The sequence below is a fragment of the Euprymna scolopes genome, chromosome 20 (assembly GCF_053919585.1).
Source record: "Euprymna scolopes isolate OS-2025 chromosome 20, ASM5391958v1, whole genome shotgun sequence".
In the NCBI taxonomy this organism is placed as follows: domain Eukaryota; kingdom Metazoa; phylum Mollusca; class Cephalopoda; order Sepiida; family Sepiolidae; genus Euprymna; species Euprymna scolopes.
In genome coordinates, this window is record NC_136501.1 from 32,634,694 (window position 1) to 32,656,805 (window position 22,112).

Below are 22,112 nucleotides of genomic sequence, written 5' to 3' on the forward strand. Positions count from 1 at the left end.
TCAGAAGTAAATTTCCATTAAAGATGTTAAGTTTAATGACATTTAAATAAAATCGCAATTGGTTTGGACTAGTGTTGGAATGATTAATCAAAATTAGTATTGGAAAAATTTGTATCCAGTATCCAATGCTAAAAACAATTCTTTAAGTGTTGCTTTTTGTTAAAAACTCAAGTCTCCATTGTTGGTATTAATGATGAAATGATAAATATTTATTGATTTTAAACTAGTAAAATAAAATCTGTCGATAACACCTCTCGTAAATGTGCTTTACGTTTGTAAATGGGTGTTTACAGTAATCTGAAAATTAAAACAAAAAAGAAGACAACTCTATAGCTAAATATTTGGAGATTTTAAAAGAATCAGAATTGGTAATTGTATCAGAATAGGTAATTTAAAAAGAATATGTAATAGAATCGGAATCAGGAAAAAAAATTAAAATAATCCCATCATTAGTTCAAAAATATTAACTAAGACTGGGCATATTCTTGGAGCTACATTAATTTTGGTAAATTGTTAAACAGAATTAATTTTGTATTATATATTAATACAATAGCGTGTGTTATTCTGTGTGTTACACATCTTTTTTCTTCAGAGTGACTTTCATTTAATTGTTATGACCTTCCATTTCTCGAAATAAATAATTTTACCACGAATTCTTCATAAGTTTTGTTTCGATTATAGGGATGGCACTCAAGTCATCTATTTATTTATGAAGAATTCTTGGTAAAAATTATTTATAAGTTTTGGTTTCGGTTTCAATACAAGCTAATGCACTAAAAATCATATGGATATATTTTTTTACTTTTGAAATCACAACTTTATAATATATAAGAATCAATAGAAAAATCGACTATAATAATTTATATGAAATCTACATAAATTAAAATATCATATTTAAGCGTATTTTACGAACTGGCTACGGCAGGCGTCCCTGCTAGCTTAGATAAATACTTTTGCAGTTTTAACAAAAGAGCTACAATAATATCAGGGTGTCTCCATTTATGCTGAACATCCAAAGAATGCCAACATCAATTACATATGAAAGAATCCGCTGTGGAATTTCCACAGGTCCCACTAGTATGGATTATTATTCAAATAATCCTCATCTCAGAATTTCTGAAAAAGAACTGTTTGCAATCAAGACCATAAATATACATTTCACCCAGCAGATCATCATAGGCTTAGTAAGAAAATATATCACAACATTTAATAACAATCGGAAAACTGTCCTTGTTCCAGACTTGAGCAACTTTTGAAAAAGTATTGTACATGTTCCACTGAATTTGTTATCCCATATTCACAGTCAACAAATTTTGCATCATTATCGAGTGCTGATATGCATGGAAAGTGAACCAACTGCAATTATGGATTACCTCAACATACTAATGGTAAGAGATCATCAACCACTGACAGAAATAATTAGAAACAGACACCTCAGTAGGTTGCACAACGATGTTATGGTAGAATCAGCAACCTTTCAAATGATAACTATGGCGAGAATGCACCTGTTAGATAACAAAACCCCATTTGCTTGGAGCATTTGATCAAATCTTCGCAATTCAATAAATTTGACTGAATAACAGACCCTACACTAACTAGAGATCTTTGATTTCTAGAAAATAAGGCATCATTTCAATAATTTCAAAATGATTATAAACTACCATGCATATACTCATGTAATGAACAATCTAAATTTGTATTTGGATTATTTAGAATACCATCCTCATCTTGGATCTTATTCCCATGTTTCAGCCAATATAATTCAACTTTCAAATGCATCCTGTTGAAGTCTAGAATCTATACGAAATTATGAACTGAACCCTTTATTTAATCCAAGTAATTCATAATTATATTCTTGGCACTGAGGATTAAACCGTTAGCCTCAAGGCGGCTACTAGCTAAAACCGATTATACTTAGCACTTTATCCGTTGCACCACAAGTTCACAATTCTAAGAGGCAGTCTTCTAAGGGATGAAGGTTCAGTACTCAGTACAGATAATACAATTCAAAATTACTTACAATTTTTACTTGATCATAGCTGACAGAATGAGAACAATCTACCCTGGAGATTAAATAAAGGGTTCAGTTCGTAATTCCGTACAGAGTTCTAGAGTTCAACAACATGCAATTGAAGAAGGTTGGAGGTTATGCAATATGAAATGCGAGAATGGGACGAATAATTATAAAAAAAAAAAAAAAAAAAAAAAATACTAATTAAAAAACCATTCATTGCACAAGTATATATATATATATTATATATATATATATATATATATATATATATATATATATATATATATATATGATATACTGTATGGATTAACTTCATCCATTAAATGATTATACTACTTGCCTGCTTCTATATTAAATTACAAAAACTATTTTGATGTTTAGGTGCACAAAGCATAAAAAATAAGGTTCAAAATAATCAAAATAGAGATTTCTTTTGGTCATAGATCGTAAAACCTACAATATATTGCAGAGTTAGAAGGCATAACGGTTGATTCCAACTGCTAGAATTCTTAAAATTTTGACTGACTCCTTATTTTAAAGTCTAATATTCAGACTTGATTCTTTGGTGATTAGAACTCAAACTCCCAGCATTCTTATGTGTCGGACTCAAACTCTTTATAAAACCTCAGACTCCACAACACTAGTTGTTGTATTAACAGCACTTTATATTGCTACTTGCTTTTCAATAGTTCATTGCTGGTTGCGTCTTGATACTTAGCCAATTACCAAACCTCTATTTGGCCCCATCCTTTTCACATGCCGAATCTTCTTTTTGTTTGGCTTTGGTAAGAAGCCCAGCCTTTACTTACATCCTCTTTTCATGTTGGTTGCTAGGTCAGAAATAATTAGAAAGACCAACACACAGGTGCTACACTATTATCTTAACTGACATGCAAAATAGATCAGAAACTCGACAGATGAACTGTTTTAGGATTATTTCATATCCAAACACTACTTATTACTGTAGTGATGATGATGATGATAGAATTTGGCCAAGTCATTAAATCATAGCATGGGTTTATTGCGAGAAAAAAGAAATTCTGTGTAGGCATTAAAAAATTTATTTTTGTTAAATATTATAATATGAGGAATCTTTTCGAGTTAAAATCTATTGAGAAATACACTTTGAATATGTAAACATTATGGAAAGAATAACAAGTTATCCAAAATGGCTGTCTCTTTTGGGCCATATTGGATAATTTACCAAAGTTGTATACATTTAAAACGTGTAATTATCAATATATTTTAACTTGAAAAGATTTCTCATAATATTTATTAAAAAAAAAAAAAAATGCCTACACATGATTCTAGTGACTTTGCTAAGAATTTTGACTTTGCCTTGTGATATATAACACACAAGTCAAAAATGACAAACTATTTGGAAATAATAATCAGTAATAATAATACCTTTATGAACCTGTTTAAGTCTGTCGTTATCTTTAACTAGGTATCTCATAGTAACATACTATTTTCATTATACAGTAGAACCACGGGATACGGTGGCTCTAGAATATTTTTTTTTCAGGTTATGATGTGGAATACAATGTTTTTTCAGCCCCTGGTATTGGTATTTGCCCTGCCTTATGGTGTTATTTATAATGTTATTTTATTATATACATGTGTATTACATACTGTACTTTATTTTGTTACTAATTTTTCATGCAGTATCCCAGGGTTCTACTGTATCTAAAAACTTTTAATGTGAACATATCAATCTTTTCAGAACATAAACAATGGTAACAAATCTATTTTAATAGTGCAATTAGCAACCACCAAATTATGACCGTCCAGTTTGTTGGAACTTAGAAAATTTGCTATCTAGTGAACTATTGGTCAAGAAACCAATTTTCAGTTACAACTAAAAATGCAGACTTGAAACAAGTAGAAAAATCCTCACAAAGGTATCAGGTCATGAAAGATAACCAGAAAATGGAAACAATTATTAGATCAAACCAACCTAAATATTGGGTAAAATCCTGTTATGCTTTGAAATAAATAGGAAAAACTGACACAAAAATGCAACTTTCTTCATAAAAGATTCAGTTCAACAGCTAATACATTGAATGTTATTAATACAATTCATAGCAAATTAGAAGTCGAGCTAGATTTGCTTAATAGTAAAAAAAAAAAACCCTCATATTTAGACCATGTAAAAACAGATGGATATACTATTTGATAATAGTGAAAAAATTTCATTCACAAAATTTTTTCTGATGGACTTGTTTATTTAAGATAAGGCTATGCATAGAGGTATACAATATCGAGCACACCAAATTTGAAAAAAAAAAAAAAAACATCTATGTTATAAATTTTTTTTTTCTTGGGTGTCAGATTTAGCTGTTAAATTAGAGTATCCGTTAATTATGAACTCACTTAAAAAAAAAAAAAAAAAAAAAAAAAAAAAAAAAAATGGTGTCACCAAAATCAGTAACCCAAGGTGAAGTGGCTTCAAGAAAAAATCTACTAGTAACAAAATGAATGTATATAAAGAGAAAAGATTAAATTTTGTTTACATTTAAATTTTGCAAGTTGAAATTGAAACAAATTTTATGCTCTAGTTTGTCATAACCACTGCAGTAAAATTAAGTAAACTTTTCTTATAACAACAATTTCAAATACAAGTTTTATCAGAATAAAGCCGTAAAATATAATTGTTTAAGTTGATCAAAATTTATTTCACAATAAATATTTTGACCATTTATAGCAAGTGAATTGTACCCAACAAACGTTTATGAAAGTCAGTGAGGCATTAGTAAATGATAAAAAAAAAAAAAAAAAAAAAAAAAAAATGGTTTACGAGTCGTGCAGAGATGAATATTAAATTAGAACTGAGAGCAGAGAGGTGAACAGAGAATTTAAAGTGAAATTGTACACAGCTAGATCAAAAATTTGAACAGAAGAAAAGTTCAAACGATTGAGTTCATAAGTACAAATAAAAAGGGGGAATAAAATTTTAGCAGTAAAAATATTAAGCTGTGCCATTAAACTAATTTGGCAACCACTTGCCAAAAGAAATAAAAGTAGTGTCTGTAACCCATAACAAATACATAAGATAAAAAACATTTTCCCTACATTTTGATAAAGTAACTGAGCATCTGTGAACATTAAGGAATATTCACCGTTAGAAGATTTGAAGAAATAAAATACTGTAGTTTATTAATTAATGAAATCAGTAAAACATTTTTTTTTTTTTTTTTTTCAATTTTCTTATCAAGCTAGGGATGGGGCATCTTACCAGATGTCAGACATTCGCCCACTATCTTATATATTCCAACCGAGAGATCTTTTTAAGATTCTGACTGTCCCTTTAAGTGCAGTTGTTTGAATCTCTCTTGCATTTGGTTCACCGGGTATATTTCTTAACTTCTTTTTCAAGAGTCTAATTGCTCCTATAATTACTGGAATGATAGAAATCTTCCTCAGATTCCAGTTTCTTTTCATTTCATACATAAGGCCTTGGTACTCCGTTATTTTTTCCCCTCTCAGCTCTATTTAACATAGCATCATTGGGAACACTAACTTCTAATAGGGTTGCTTCTTTCTCCTTGTGCCCACATCAGTATGTTAAATTTAATAGCTCCGTTTTCAAGGTACGTAGCTGTAGGGAAGTCTTTTTTTTTTTTTTTTTTTTTTTTAATTTCTTCCTTTGAAGATTGTACCTATTTACAATGCCTCCCCATGGGACAGAGTTAGAAACCAGGGTCGTTTTTTAACGTGAAAAAAAGGTGCAAAAATAAAAAAATTGTCTCAGTCGTGAAGGACCGAAAGAGAACAAGAAATGGAAGTGCAGCATCTGAAGAACAGATACTACACTTTGATCTTGGCCAATGCTGGGTATGGGGCAGCCAAACTAGCTACCAACATTGTCCTGCTTTTTATTGAAATCAGCCGAGAGCTCTTTTTAGTATCCTCATTGTTCTCTTAAGTGCAATTGTCTGGATCTCTTTTGCACTCGGTTCACCAGGAATATTAGGTAGGACATTTTGGATTTACTTGTGACATTCAAAACTAAATAGTTGAAGACATGAAAATCTTTTGAGATTAAGTAACATTAGTACTGCTGATTAAACATGATTTATTAGCGATCAAAATTATAGAGAAGTTTTACATAATCTTTTTCATTTCTTATGTTTCAGGACACAGATTCAAGAAATGATAACCACATCAGTCGCATTGAAAACTGGTTTCATCTTACGTTTTTGCTCTTATTAGAGAACAAGTTTTAATCAGAGAAACAAGGTTATATTTGGCCATTTAATAAGACAAATGTCATTTTAAAAATAAAATTTAGATTTCAAATTGAACCTTTTTTTTTTGTAATTGAAAAATTCAATTTAAATTGTATTTTTTTTTTTTTTGTTACTGTATTAAGCTTTTGTTTTTACTGAAAAATTTTTGGTTGCCATAAAATGGGGTAAAAATGACATATAGGAAAAATACAGATGGAAAGCTCATGAGTTTATATCAAAATAAATAAACAAGCGAAGCCACCCCTCATTTAGTCCCAAAAGTCCCCAGGGGGACATCAAATCCTGGTGAAAATGAACAAATAGTACAGTTTTAGGCCTTAACATATGTAAATTTGAGTTGTGCACCATGCAAAAAAAAAAAAAAGAAATGACTAAGTCCATCATTTGACCACCCCCTCACTTAGCCCCAAAATTCCCCAAGGCCATAACGTATTTAAATTTGTGTTCAGCCCCATGCAAAACTGCTAGACAGAGAAAATTTTGGACAAATATGGTAAAATAGTCCCAAAAATGGAGTGTTTTTATTAGCTCTAAAAGAACCTCTGGGGCACACTCAAGAGTTATCACAAAGTATAGACAAACACAATTATATAGAAGAAAGTTTTACAAAAATCCAAAGCACCATTTTTTTTTTTTTAATAAGCACAAAAGTGTCAATTTTAGCCATTTTAACTCGAAAGGCACCCCGGGGAGGGGGTGGGGGGTTCAGAATTTTCACGGAAAATCCGTTCTGTTATTTTTTTTATGGCCTTCGGGACAAGATCAAAGTGTAGTATCTGTTCTTCAGATGCTGCACTTCTATTTCTTGTTCTCTTTCGGTGGAGGAGAGATTCTTCACGACTGAGACAATTTTTATTTTTGTACCTTTTCTCCACGTTAAAAAACGACCCTGGTGTCTAACTCTGTTCCGTGGGGAGGCATAGTAAATAGGTACTTTTTTTACTTATATCATGTTAAATGTTTGTGCAAAATTTCAAAAAATTCCAAGGTGTAGTTATTGAGAAAAGTGCGGACAGACGAACGGACAAGAGTAAATTTACAGATCCACCCTTCTTTTGTCGAGGGACCAATAACATTAAAAGGTTTAAAATTAAAAAGAAAATCATATCTACGTTTAAAAAAATTTAAACAATAACCCAAAATTTGCTCCTGGGTTTATTATCCTTCTCCCATACTTATACAGGATGCAGCAGAAATACCTCCCACACTAAATGACAAAGTTTATTTTTCTTTAGTCTATGTGCTTTGTAAAAAAAAAAAAAAAAAAAAAAGACATGTTTCTTACCCTGATTGTAATATTTTACACCTAAAATAAATAAAGAGAAAAATATGTCACTTATTAGTAGGGATAGGACAACAGCATATTCTTTTTGTTGTTTTCACTCTCGAGTGTTTATCTGTTGATATCTTATGTTTTTATATCTTTATCTGTGCCTAAATCTAAACGTAAATTTCATGAACCAAGTTTCTTTCCAACTGTTCTTCTGGCCTGCTTTCCAGCTAACTACAACACGGTCATCTTCAAGTCCAATGTAAAAAAGTTCTTGTTGAGCTATCTCCTTAATCAGATTCTACCCAATTTCCACTACCAATGATCACTACATTGTTATCTCAGTGACTACCATACGCTCTTTAACTATCCTCGAGTGGTCTTCGAGCCTTGATAACTTTGTAAAAAAAAATTTTTTTAAGTTTAAATATGGAAGTTAGATAAAGCATGAAGTTAGTGAGATTAATGTAATTAGAAAAAAGTAAAGATATTAAAAACAGAAATCTAGGTCAACATGATAAAAAGAATCTTGCTTTTGTATAGATTAAGTATTATTTATAAGAAGAAAAAAAATGGGTCAAAGAGCATTAGAAAAAGTACAGAAAAGATTTGTGTACTAGTGTATAATGCTCTCTATACGTGCAACTGAGGACCGCTTGTGAATTTTATACTCCCATAAAACTTTGTCCTATGGAGGAAGCTGGTTCAACCTGCCTATGAAGAGTACCGCTTTGGGTATGGTACATTGCTCTTCATAAGGTCTATTATGGTTAGTGCATCTCGATGAATTTGTTATTTGTGGAATTCGTAATTGTGTCAAGTTTAAATTTCATTAAAAATAAAAACGATTTCAGTAAAAAATTTATAAACGCACTCATTTTGATATTTACGATCTTTTATTTGAATGAATTCAAGATAAAAAAATTAAAAACATTATCTTTAATAAAAATATATTAAAATTGTAAAAAAAAATTAATAAAAAAATATCTATTTAAAATAGAAAACTACATTAAAAATCATTTTTTTTTAAACAATCAAAAAATGTAATTATTTTTTATTTATTTATTTTACTGAGTTGATTCTTTCTTTTAATAGTTAAATAACAGATTTAGTTTCACTTTTGTTTTGTTTGACTTTAGCGATAAATACAAAATAACAGGTTGAGAAAATTAGAAAAACAACCTCAATCCACAGATTGCATTGTTTGGATAAGTATAGCAGCCACTTAGAAATGCATCAACCTGGTTTTAACAGCAGTTATCAAGATAATCAGGTTTGTCAGCGGTTCATTAGAATTCTAGATGAAAATTACCCTTTTTAATGTACAGACTGTTTGGGATAAATTTGATACTTTTTTTTGAAAGAAAAGTAGTCATATCTGGCTAATAATTCTCAAAATGCAAAGTGCATTTGAAAAAAATTATATATGGTTGGGAGGGGGTGCGAAGCAGCAAGGAGAAAACAGAACCATTGAAAATCACAAGTACAAGACCCAGAGGATATCATGATGAAAAAACATGTATATATCCTATTGTCGGTGCTGGTTTAGTATTATTAAAAATACCAGGTTTCTCGAGAGCTGAGAAACATACAAGACATATGGGTTGTTATTAAAGTTTTTTTATCAAGAAATACATTATTTTTACAGCACAAAAAAGTTTTGGCAAAACTTGCAGAATATGCACTGTTTTATGGTTTTTGTCAAAAGGGAACAGAAATTTAAATTTTGTTCCGTTTTAAATTCGATACATTTTTACATTATGTCCAACTCATCGTTCACATTCGACATGTCAACTTTTATGTTTTCAGGTATGCTGACAAGGCTAGGGGCGTCTATTCCGAAAGCCGTTATTAACATGGGGAGGTTGGGGTGTTTATTCATTGTAAACGTACCCGAAAACTTATAAAAGTCGGCATTTCCAATGTGAACGGCGAGTTAGACTTATGTAAAAAAAATACCAAAAAGGTAAAATTATTTTGTTTTTCTTAAAATTTTATTTTTATGTATAAAAACAATCTATCTTTTTTTTTATGCATAAAAAGTATGATTGTTGAATGTTATTCTTTCGATTACTTTCATTTTTTGGGAGCACAATTAAAAAAAAAAAAAAAATTAAAACAGAATGAAATTTAAATTTCTGTTCCATATTTACAACAACCGTAAAACAGTGCATACTCTGCAATTTTTATATTGCTTGACCTTCAAAACAGGATGAAAGTGTTATACTTTATCCCCAACCACATTTATTTTCTTTTTCCTTTTCTCTCCCACTTAGATCCCACTCACCCTTAGAGGTTGTCATGCTTATTTTCAGTCCAGAAATAGCCAAAAACAGTGGGTGGTCTATTATTTAGAAAGGGTTGGGAGAGTCTTACTAACCAGATGCTTTGTCCCCCACCCCTGCCTTTACGTTTCATGCCAATAGAAATGGTTCCACAATATATGTATATTTATGAAGAATAAAATTTTTTAATCATTTTGAGGATATTTTAAGTAGGATGGACTCTGGAGTAAATGTGGTATTGTGATGACTGAATTTTTTTTTTTTTTTTTTTTTTTTAACGAAGGAGTTACCATATCATAGCCTGAAGCTTTGTTCATGGGATCCACGTTTAGGTACCAATAGAGAGCTAGAGAGCAAGGAAAATTGTTGATAATTTTGGCTAGACGAGTGTTTTTAGTGAAAGATTGGTGGGGGGAGGGGAAGGCACAGATTGGAGTTCAGTCGAACACTTACCATGAAAATAATGATAGAGCAGAGACAGAAAAAGAGGTTGCAGAGAAAAGGGCATCACTTACTAAATTACGAAGTTGGTTTTGAACTGTCAAGGCAGGTTAGGATGCTCCAAGAAGCTCCTGCTGATTTTTTAGTTATTTGTGATCAAAGATGACCAATGACGTTCATTTTTCTCACACTTTTGAATAGCCTTGTGCCTAATTTGTTTAAAATATAAATTTCTCATATTTTCTGCAACTAAATATTTCAAAGAGTTGGGGGATGAGGTCTTCTCAAGCATAATTTTCTCCTGAAAGGAAGTGCTATGGCTGAACACTCTGACCAGAAAGTACAGATGTAGCACAATGATAGCTAATTTTGCACCCATCAAGAATGTCCCTTTTCTTGGGAAGGGAGCAGATTCTATACTATAAATTGACCTTGTGCTTAACTTTGCTGCTGTGAAAGGCAAGTAAACAAACTACAAACAAGACTGAAATGACAACTTTTTTTTATATAAATGAGTAAGATCACAAATCAAATGCATTTTTATTTTAAAATCTTTTTAATAGAGATAAAATTATCAGACTGAGAAAAATATCTAAAAAAATCACATTTTCAGTAGTTGGTAGAACAAAGACTAATTATTTACAATAATTTCAGCATCGCTTTAATTGTAATCTTCTCAAGAATAAATGCGTACCTGTAATTAATATAAGCAATGTTCCACTCTATAATAAGGACACCTGTGTATGTATTTGTAAGATAAATTCATCCTATCACGCAAAAGTTAATGTGTAAAAAGTATGCTTTTTTTTTTTCTTTTTTCTAGCTTCAAGGCGGAATCATTTCATGTTACAAGAAGGAATAAGACAAATCACAAGTCAGAATGTTCAGCTGTCTGAAATGAATTCAGAAAGAAATTCCTAACTCTAAGAAGTAAATGGTGTTTTTTTTCATCATGTCATCACAAATGATTATTGAAACGGAAAAAAAAAATTTGAATTACTAACGTGACGGTATCATTTTATATATATATATATATATATATATATATATATATATGGCAGAGCATAGTTTTGTTTTCCTGTCATTTTTTGACAGAGGAAACGCACCAATAGAATATTACAAAGATCTTGTTTTGTGCAAAAAAAAAAAAAAAAAACAGCACAAAGTAAACAGTGGATATTTCTATAGGGTGTCCAAAAAGTCACCGAAAGATTAAAAATCTTTGTCATTTTATCATTAATGATTTTTTTTTTCTTTATTTCAGATATTTTGCAAATAATAGTTTGGAAATTAATTATGGATAAGTATAGCAATTTCACAACGTATTCAAGTTGTGAAATTGTTTTACAAAAATCAGGGGTCAATTGTTGTTTTGGCATTTTCATGTACGAGATAGCCGAGGTCACAACACAATTTGAATCATTATGCGCCAATTTGAAGACAAAACCCCAAACCCTGCAAGGATCGAAAGAAAACATCAAGGACGAAATAAGGGAGTTAAATCATAATCCAGAGATTCTGAAATCTGTCATGAATAATGTTTTGGAAAGAGCACAAACACGCAAAGCTAAAATGGGCAACATTTAAAAGACATTTTTTATAAATAAAGATTGTTTGAATTTTGCATTTTTTTTTTTAAATTTCTTAATGTCTTAGATTGTGTTAGAATTACAGAAAGATATCATCAAAAATAAAGAATCCATTTAAGTTTAAAAACCCTTCAATGATTTTTTAGACCCCCTGCATTATAGTTTAAAAGTGACAGATAACAAAAAAGGTTATTTCAAACTTAAGCATCACTGACCAACAGTATCTCTTAAAGCAATATTATGGTTTAATAAGTCACACTATACAGAGAATGATATCCATCTACAAGTCAAATATTATTTAACAAAGATTATACAAAATTTCCTTTGAAATTTATTTTTGTAAAACACATCGTAAAAATTATTCATGGGTAAATAAATTGGCCATTAGGCTAGGCTGTTCTAATGTTACACTTAGTCTTTTCTATCCGCGATTCGCGACGGAGAAGTCCTTGACTGAGGCAATTTTTATTTTTCTTCCAATTCAGAGCGCCCACTTTTGGAGAGCTGGATTTTCCCCCCTCACATTAAAAACATCTAATTTTGCCCTCATGAGGAGGTTAGTAACTAGGAACAAAGATTGTAAATTTGTAATAATAAAAAATAAAAAAAATAACATGTTAATATCAATTTTAATTATAAAGAATCAAAAAGAAAAATACTGCCCTAATTTTCTTGCAATGCATTTGAAAGTATTGATCCAACGGCAGCGAGTATAGTTTCTCAATACTTATCTATTTTTAGCACGTGTGTGTGTGTGAGCATGCGCAGGCAGGTCGATGTAACTTGTGTAAACAGTCTGCGTTGGTTTAAATGAATTGAAATAGTCATTTCAATTCATACAATTGTATGTGTTAACATGGATATCAAATAGTTGTGATATTCACAAGTTTAAAAAGAAAAAAAAAAGAAAGAAAAAGACATCTAAATACTTTTTATTTTCAGTTATACTAAAGTATGGTTAAAAACGGTATATTACTTCATATGTATTAGATAGACAAGAAAAATAAGCTTAATTGACAAATTAGCAAACAATTCTGATTCAGTTTATATTAGAAACCTGATAGTAATAATTATCTAACCCCCCCCCCCATAAAATAAAAATCTTCAAACAGCTCTGTAGCTCTGCATTTTTTCTTTCCAATAAAACTGGAGATTGTTTTCAGATGCAGGTTGTGTGTGTGTGTGTGTGTGTATATATATATATATATATATACATACATATATATATATATATACACACACACACACACAGAGGCTTCACCAGTCTGACAGACTATGGATACCCACGAAGAGGTGCCTGCACATGAAATTTTTTTGGCAGGAGGTGTGCAATCACCAAACACACCTCTCCTGAGTCGACATTGTTAAATACCAGTAGCAAGTGAGGTGAATATACTAGACTACTAGAAACAAATGCAGAGATAAGCGGAGAGCACATACAGCACCTAGAATTCCCAAATGGTCACCCATCTGTTACTAACCAGACTCAACATTGCTTAACTTCGGTGATCTGATGAGAACCGGTGTGTCAATGCGATTATGCCGTTTTTAGATATATATATATATATATATATATATATACACACACACACACACACTATGTGCCTTCAATAAGTTTCCAAATTTTTTTGTATAGGCACTTTTATTGATAGTACAATCATGAAACTTTAATCTCCTTCGAAGTAATCTCCTTTGGCTGCAATATACTTGTTTGTACCGTTCCAACACGTTCTGGAAGGCCCCACTCTTTCAATTGAGGAATCGTGTCATGGCAGTCTTATTTTCCTTCAGTTTAGGGAATAAGCAAAAGCCACATGAAGCAAGATCTGGACTATAGGGAGAGCGATGAACTGTCTTGGTCAAATAGTCTGTGACAATGATAGACTTGTGGACTGGTGCCTTGGGATAAACTTTGTGCAAATCTTCTGCATCTTCAGTTCCTCATGAATAATTGTGTGTAAAGTTCCCACACTGACATCAAACTGCGCTTAATTTCTCTATAGACACACAACAATCTTTATTCATAATCCTTATTCATGAAATTCTTTATTTGGCCAATCAACTCTGGTGTTCTGACTTGCTTACACCTCCCACATCTCTTATCATCTCAGAGACTCTCTGCCTTCCTTGTAGCTCTTCTGCCACTCAAAAACTGATGCTCAATTCATGAAAGATGGTCCAAAAACAATCTGAAGAATTCCATAAGTTTCTGTGGCATTTTTCCAAGTTTAAAAAATAATTTTATTACATATCATTCTTCTAAAATGTCCTCATGTCCAGACTGCATTTTTGAAATTCACCAGCTGTTACAATCAGGCTTTGGTAGGGTGTATTCCAATTCCTGCTGTAGCTGTTCATTTGAACCTGAAATCATAAAAATTGGTCAGTCATCTCATAAGATATATAGCAATAACACATTGAATTTTCAAGAGTCTACGACAATTTTAAATGCCTGGAAACTTATTAAAAGGCACCTCGTGTGTTGAGACAATCGGAAATCGAAAAGAATCAAAGCTTTTGGAGGTATCAGAATCTGAAAAAAAAAAAAAAAAAAAAAAAAAGTGCCTATTTTCTGATGCCTAAAACGATTCTTTTTGTATTGTTTTATTTGAACCTTAATTTTCCATGGGTCATATTAATGATGAAATGATAAATATTTACTGAATTTTAAACTACTAGTAAAACTTAAAATCTATAGGTCACTCCCACAAGTGTATTTTTATGTTTGGTAAAATATATGCATACATTACATTTTTTTTTTCTATTGAAAAATAGAAATTAGAAATTTTAGAATAAGAATCAAAATAGTTTATATATATATATATATATATATATATAACTTTTTTTTTTTTCAATACATTTCAGATGATGGTTAGTTCTTCCTACTAGCTTCTTCAAAGTCTTGAGATAAAACTAAACACTCATACTGTTATCACTAATTTTTAAGCATCACAGAACAGGATTGTCACCCATCATAGTGTATGATGTTTCGACAGTGGGTTGTGGGGAATTGTTTAGAAAAAAGTTCAAGAAGGGGCAAAGAGATGGAGTGAGAGAGTGTACATATGTATATAAATTATCTATTTCAAACTCTCTGAAAATTCTCTACATGAATTTTTACTGTGCATTGCAAATAAAAGAAAATCAATGTCTTATTCAATAAAAATTTATTTAAATCAAGTTTCAGAAAGGAAAATTTCTGTAGTTATTGAATGTTGGCAGAAGAAAATTAATCAGGCTTGTATTTTATCCATACAAGCATATATAATTTGGATCACAGAAAGAAATTAACACATACTCAGCTTTAGGTCACATTTAGTTAAGCAAAAAACCGGTAAAAAAACATTTCCGGTAAAAAAAATTCCGGCTTTAGAATCTCCAATATAAAACAGAAATTCAAAGTAGAACCAGCCGCCAATGGGTTCAAAGTTGTAATCAAAATGAACATAATTTTTCCGTTTTTGAGATGAGGATTGAAAATTCATATTATTCAAACTACTGTTCTCATTTCAAGTAGTTTTTTGACAACATTTCGGTCCATGTAACCTCTGACTTCCTTCAAGTGTATCTTGTCGAATTTGGAAATCTTTTTGTTGAACGTTAGGAATCTGAATAGAATTTCGAATAGAACCCTTCATTTAAGTCCGCTCAAAATTTTCTGCAGATTTCTGAATTCGACAGAAAGATTCCAAAGTTTGACAAGATACATCTGAAGAGGGTCAGAGGTTACATTAACTAAAACATTGCAAAAATAATACTCAAAATGAGGATAGTAGTCTGAAGAATCCAAGTAATATGTATACTCTTCCTTTTTTGAATGCACACACACATTTATTATTTAAATAAATATTTAAATATTTTTACATGCATAAATTAAGATATAGATAACTTAATTTTATGGATGTAAAAATATTTAAATAAATTAATTACAAATAATACGTCTCAAAATGTGAGGAGATTAGAATATAAACAAAGGGCAGATAACTCTCTTTAAAAGCACTCAGTGAAAAAAAAGAAAAAATGCCACAGAACTGTTTACTAACAAAAAAAAAAACAAAAAAAAAAAAACACACACACACACACGTTGAATTCTCTGGTAAAAGAGATCACTAAATGCATAGCTCTTCATAAAATGGAACACTATGCAGCTGAGAATGTGAATATATACAGCATTATAGAATTCCCTTACGTGACACTGGCTGAGTGCAGTAATAACGGTTGTCAAGTACTAATAAGACAACTGGGCTTAGAATTCCAGTTAGAAGCACCCATCTGTTTCTGACCACACTGAAGAATTGTGATACAATGAAACAGCTGTCTGTGGATGAGCATTATATAGACAGAACTTCCTGTTAAGTACAATAGATGTACTACGAAAACATCCCATTAAATAAAATTTTGTTTATGATTCATTACATATATGTCCTATTTATTAGTTGAGCTCTCTGGTTTTCTCTTAGTGTAAACAAAAATCCCTCTGTTACTGGTAATGCTAAAACTAAAGCTAGTGTGTTAGTGCTCGATGGCTGGTCGCATTTGGATGTGGCTGGACGGTTCAGTTTTGAAACTCAAACTCGATGCATTTGTTATCTTTAGCCACACAAATAAGTCAATGATAATGAAACTTATGCCATATGACAATCCCAAGAGCATATGAAACTATGGTACAAACATTTTTTTTTAATGGAAATCGCTCCAGACAAAGTATAAAGCCACTTGATGTAAGAAAAAAAAATTATATACATATCTATCTCTCTCTCTCTCTCTATATATATATATATATATAAAAAAATGTAATTTTTGGTTCGTTCAAAAATCGATAAAACCATATTTCTACATTACCAATTTATTGGAAATTTTCAGACAATCCATATTTAGAGTCGAGGGATGTTTCCATGTTATTAAAATAAATTAACATCGCCAATTATAAAAATATTAAATAAAATAAAAATATTTTTTGTAAGCCCGTACTGTGGGCTTCTTGTTGGTAGAACTGAACTTCCGTTTCAATTCATTTCATACACCACGATTTGACGAGGAATTAGATTTCATTTTCTGTTTACTCGATAACAAAAAAAAAAAAAAAAAAAACAAAACATAATTCATTTGTTTATCTTCCAAATTTATTAGTTTAAAAATTTTTTCTTTATTATATCAGGCAAAAAAAAAAAAAAAAAAGAAGTTGCTCGCTTGCGTTTTGAAAAGTCGAAATTGTTTTGTTTTTAAACAGTTGTTTCGATATAAGAAAATATAAACTTTTTTTATTAAAACTAAATTGTTAGGTGAAAGTACAGTTCTTTTTTGCAAAGAAAATTTACAGATTTGTAACGTGCTTAAATAATATTTGGTGCTAATGAAGAGAGTGATCCGCGCTTTTTTTTTTAAATCGTATTTCCACGTTTAATTAAAGTTTTTTTTTATTCAATTGTAAGGTTAAAGTACAGATTAGGTACAAAACACCCTCCCCATGTTAAGAATGGCTTTTTAAATAATGTTATTTCAGTACAGATCACTCTCTGCATGAGTACTGATTAATGTTTTGTTTTTTGCTTTTTTTTTAAAAAAACCTTTAACAAAATTGAAAGTACACTTTAAAAAAAATTTTTTTTTTTTTTTTTTTACAGAAGTTGTTTTTATATAAAAAAATATGAATACTTTTTCTTTATTAAAGAAATTGGGTACTCATGCACTTATTGATCCGTGCTGAAAGAACATTATTTAAAAAGCCATTCTTAACATGGGGAGGGGAGGGTGTTTTGTACCTATTCTGTACTTTAACCTTACAACTGAATAAAAAAACGGTAAATTTTTAGATTAGGTCCACCTCCACAATTTTCTTTTAAATAACGACTTTTATAGGTTTTTGACTATGCTGCATACGGAAATTGCATTGAAATTTTGCAGAAATAAGTAGTTATCGAGATATAAAAGAGTTGTATAATGCATTGTAATCTCTGGCGGCCATCTTTTTTACATGCGTGCACGTCAAACAAATCTATGCGCATAAAAAAGATGGCCGCCAAAGAATACAATGCATAAAACAACTATATTCAGCATTGTCGAAAACCTATAAAAGTCGTCATTTAAAAGAAAATTGTGGAGGTGGACCTAATCTAAAAAAATACAAAAAACCTCATAAGACTTTAATTAAACTTGGAAATACGATTTAAAAAAATAGCGCGGATCAGTAAATGCATTAGCACCCATTAATCAACTAACGTGACCTTATTGCCAAATAATCTCTGGCTACAATGTTGAACGCGCCGTTCACATTGTTGTTTTTTTTTTGTTTTTTTTCAAGTTAAATTCAACTTTCACAATATCATATTTTTTTTTTTATAATTTCACGATATCTTTTTTTACTAATAAATTGTTATTTGAAAGCACAGAATAGTTAAAAAATGCAATCCCCTCTCTATGGTGAGAATGGCTGAAAAAAAAAAATAAATAAATAAATAAAATAAAAATATTAGGTACTCATGCAGAGAGTGATCCGTGCTGAAATAATAACGTTATTTAAAAAAAGCCATTCTTAACATGGGGAGGGTGTTCTGTACCTATTCTGTACTTTAACCTTACAATCGAATAAAAAAACAAAATTTTAATTAAACTTGGAAATACGATTTAAAAAATAGCGCGGATCAGTAAGTGCATTAGCACCAAAAATTGTTAGATGAAATACAGAAAAGTTTCTACCAAGAAAACCGTTATTTTTTTCAGCCATTCTTACCAAAGGGAGGGGATGGTGTTTTGTCACTATTCTGTGCTTTCAACTAACAATTTATTAAAAAAACAAAACGTAAATTTTCACATTAGGTCCACCTCCACAATTTTTAACATGGGTAGGTTGGGGGTGTTTATTCCGAAAGCCGTTCTTAACATGAGGAGAATGGTGGTATTTATTCCAAAAGCCGTTTTTAACAGACGAAAGACAGGTAAAAAGTTAAAACATGTGGTTAGGCAGGAGTGTTGTTTATTAGAATTTTCCATTACACCAAATTGAGCCACAGCAACGCGTGGCAGGGTACAGCTAGTATATATACATATATATATACACACACATACACACACACGAGTACTTCAAGATCAAAAACTTGTCAACAATAAGTATTAGATGAAATAGATTCTGATCCAGAAAAAAAATTTTTTTGATTAATATTAAGCTTAGTCTGCAAAGGTATTAAACGCTGTCTACAAGAACATAATCAAAAACTTGAAATTGAAATTCTTGCAGCTATTTTTCAATGAACACAGAATCTTGGTAAGACTGGTGGGAAGAAGACTGATTATTAAATATAATATTCCAAAAATGTTCTATTATATAAATCTCACCTGTCTATTTAAATGTATGTATGTCTGCCTAAAACTTTCAACAGAAGCAACGGATTTTTGCAAGATCGGTATCTTTTTGAAGCTCGACTCATTCGGACAACAAACTGGCTAAAAACATTAATTTCTTTACTCTCAACTGGGCACTTTTCTACAAGGAGGGGCCTCTTATTTCACCAATATTTTTCATTGACTAGCCTTAATTTAAGCCCTCACCACTTTTGGTTTGGCGACGGACGCAACGGCAAAGACGTCACATTTTTTTCATGTTCTTTTCCTCCTTTGCGGTACAGGTTTGAGCCTGACTGCCTGCCACCACTTTTTAATTTTTTTTGCTCAACACACCTCCAAATATTCGAGCAACGCCGGGCACCCAGGCTTTTGAAGGTTGGCAGAAGAAGAGCACAATATCTATTTACATATTTATGTTACAGAGAGTTAAAACAGTTTTAAATCCACGAAATCTGTCTTCTATTCACAGCCTCAGTGATACTTTCTAGGTGATCGGCTTAATTGGTAGTGACTTCCTTCTGTAGAAATAGGTTTTAAATCAACAGTATCAGGTTTTAACCTTCTGTAATACAGGGTGACAAAAAAAAAAAAAAAAAACAAAAAAAAACAGCACATCCAATTGTTTTTCTGAGCATTTTACAGTCAATGGAGAAAGAAAAGGTCAAAGGCCTAGTGTTTTGAATATAAAAAACTAGTTATGACCAAAGTTTCATTTCATTCGGACAAAACACTAAGAAACAGGGCCTAATTAGAGTTGGGGCCCGTTTTTTTTCGTGTCACCCTATATATATATATATATATATATATATACTAGCAAAAGTACCTGTCGTTGACTGGGTTCAAAAACAGCCTACAGAAAATGGACTGATTTATGAAAGTATGATAGGTTATGAAAAGGAAGGGTTGTAAAGAGATAGCTTCGAATTTGGGGCTATCAAAACCAAAGCAAAATATGATGAAAGTAAAAATAAAATAGATAAATACCATAATTTATTATACCATACCTGTTCACACTGAAACACTTATCACAATATTCTGTGGATCTATATCAAAAAACCTTGTTAAACTTTGTGACATATTTTCATTCTATGGAGGTCAGGTGCGAACGAACACCCCATCATTTTATTATACCATATTTCTTCAAACTGAAAAATAATTATCAAAGTATATTTACGCAGATAGATATGAAAAGTCTTTATTAGAGTTTGTGCCTATTTCCATTCTATGGAGACCAGGCGCGAACGCAGACCCCACAATTTTATTATACCATCCCTATTTAAGTTAAAACATACTTAAAGTATTATTATGTACGTCTATGTCAAAAACACTTGTAAATGTTTTTTTTTTTTTTTAATTTAAAATTTTTTTTTATTTCCATACTTTGTGGACCAGGCGCGTACACAGACCCACAATTTTAATGAATCATCATTATGCCAGATCAAACATACCCATTCCTGTGTCTCGATACATCTTCTATCATTATATGTGATCAGTTTTCTATAATAATCAACCATATAGGAGCTATTCATGACCAGACACACACACAGACGTTCAGCTATATATTATAGAAGATATAAATATATATATATATATATATATATATATATATATATTAGTTGAATAATTATTTTAACATTTCTAATATCAATAAAATATCTAGTAATAAATGGATGTGAAAATGAAAAAAAAAATATCCCAATTATCACATCAATTTGGAATCGTTAAATAAGAAAAAAAGAAAGTTGCTTAATTTGTATGCATCAGCCACCATCTTGAATCTGTTTTCCTTTGTTAAATATGGATAGAGATCAATGAGTAAAGCAGTAAAATAACGACTAGTGTGGACCAAGCAGAACGTTATCCTCCCCACCTCTCATATCCACTAATGGAAATCAATAATCACAAAGTTTGGGCGAGGAAAAAAAATAAATAAAAAAGACATACTCTTGTAATTTATCGCTCCTCCATATATATATATATATATATATATATATATATATATATATATATATTACTTCCAAAAGTAATGCTTTCTATTTTTTTTTTTTTTTTTTTATTCCGTACAAATGGATTAGAAGGGATTGCAAATTGCATTGTTATGATGAAATAACTCCTGCATTTATGAGCTGAAAGTTTCACCTCTCATCTGTAAATAAAAGATAGAAATGTGAAACAATTGGCATTAAAAGCTGCATTTCAATAGAGATACATCTATTAGGCCACCTAGAGAAATAAAATATTTAAAAAGCGCTGGTACGTACAACACTGCCGTATGACTATAAGGCCCTTGTGTAAAGAAGATCTTCACATACTCAAAGTCTTCAACACTTACTGCCTATACGTGTCTCTTCAACCACACTATCCATGCAAGACGCAACAGCAACTGTATTAAGGATGCAATGGTGGCTAAGTGGTTAACGACACAGACTGACAAACTGTGTGCGCCAAGTTCAAATCCAGCTCATTCCACAAACACTTTCTATTAGGGATGTTTGCAGTTTTCACATGATTCCTCCCATAAATACCTAATGTATTTTGAGAAAGAATTCTAACTAGAATGATATCAAGGAAATAAATGCTAAAAAAACATCTGATTCATACGAAATGAATGATAATGCTCAATATCAAAAAGCACTAGCATCAGATACTCTTCTGAAAAGGAGACTTTGTTGGTTTGGTCATGTTCTTTGACGCACTGATGGGGAATTCATTTACAAGTTGATAGCCCATATCACACCCACTGGCTAAAAGAAACACAGGCGGTTAACTGTGAACATGGATTGTAAAGCTGAAGAAAGATAAAGTTGGTGGCTGACCCGTCCGATTTTGTGTTTGTCGCTGAAATCGGGAATGGCTGAAGTATGTTGATCACTCCGCTGCCAATCAGCATGGGTGGACTGCCTTAATGCAGTGAACTCATTT

At 31.1% G+C, this 22,112-nt stretch overlaps 1 protein-coding gene and 1 pseudogene across 1 annotated transcript in view; both read right to left on the bottom strand.

The window, feature by feature from the left end:
- Window positions 1-22,112, bottom strand: part of LOC145241387 (ras-related protein Rab-14) — a 161,635-nt gene that overhangs the window by 108,957 nt on the left and 30,566 nt on the right. The gene's annotated exons all lie outside the window — the stretch shown is intronic.
- On the bottom strand, window positions 13,283-13,399 carry LOC145241913 (5S ribosomal RNA; annotated as a pseudogene).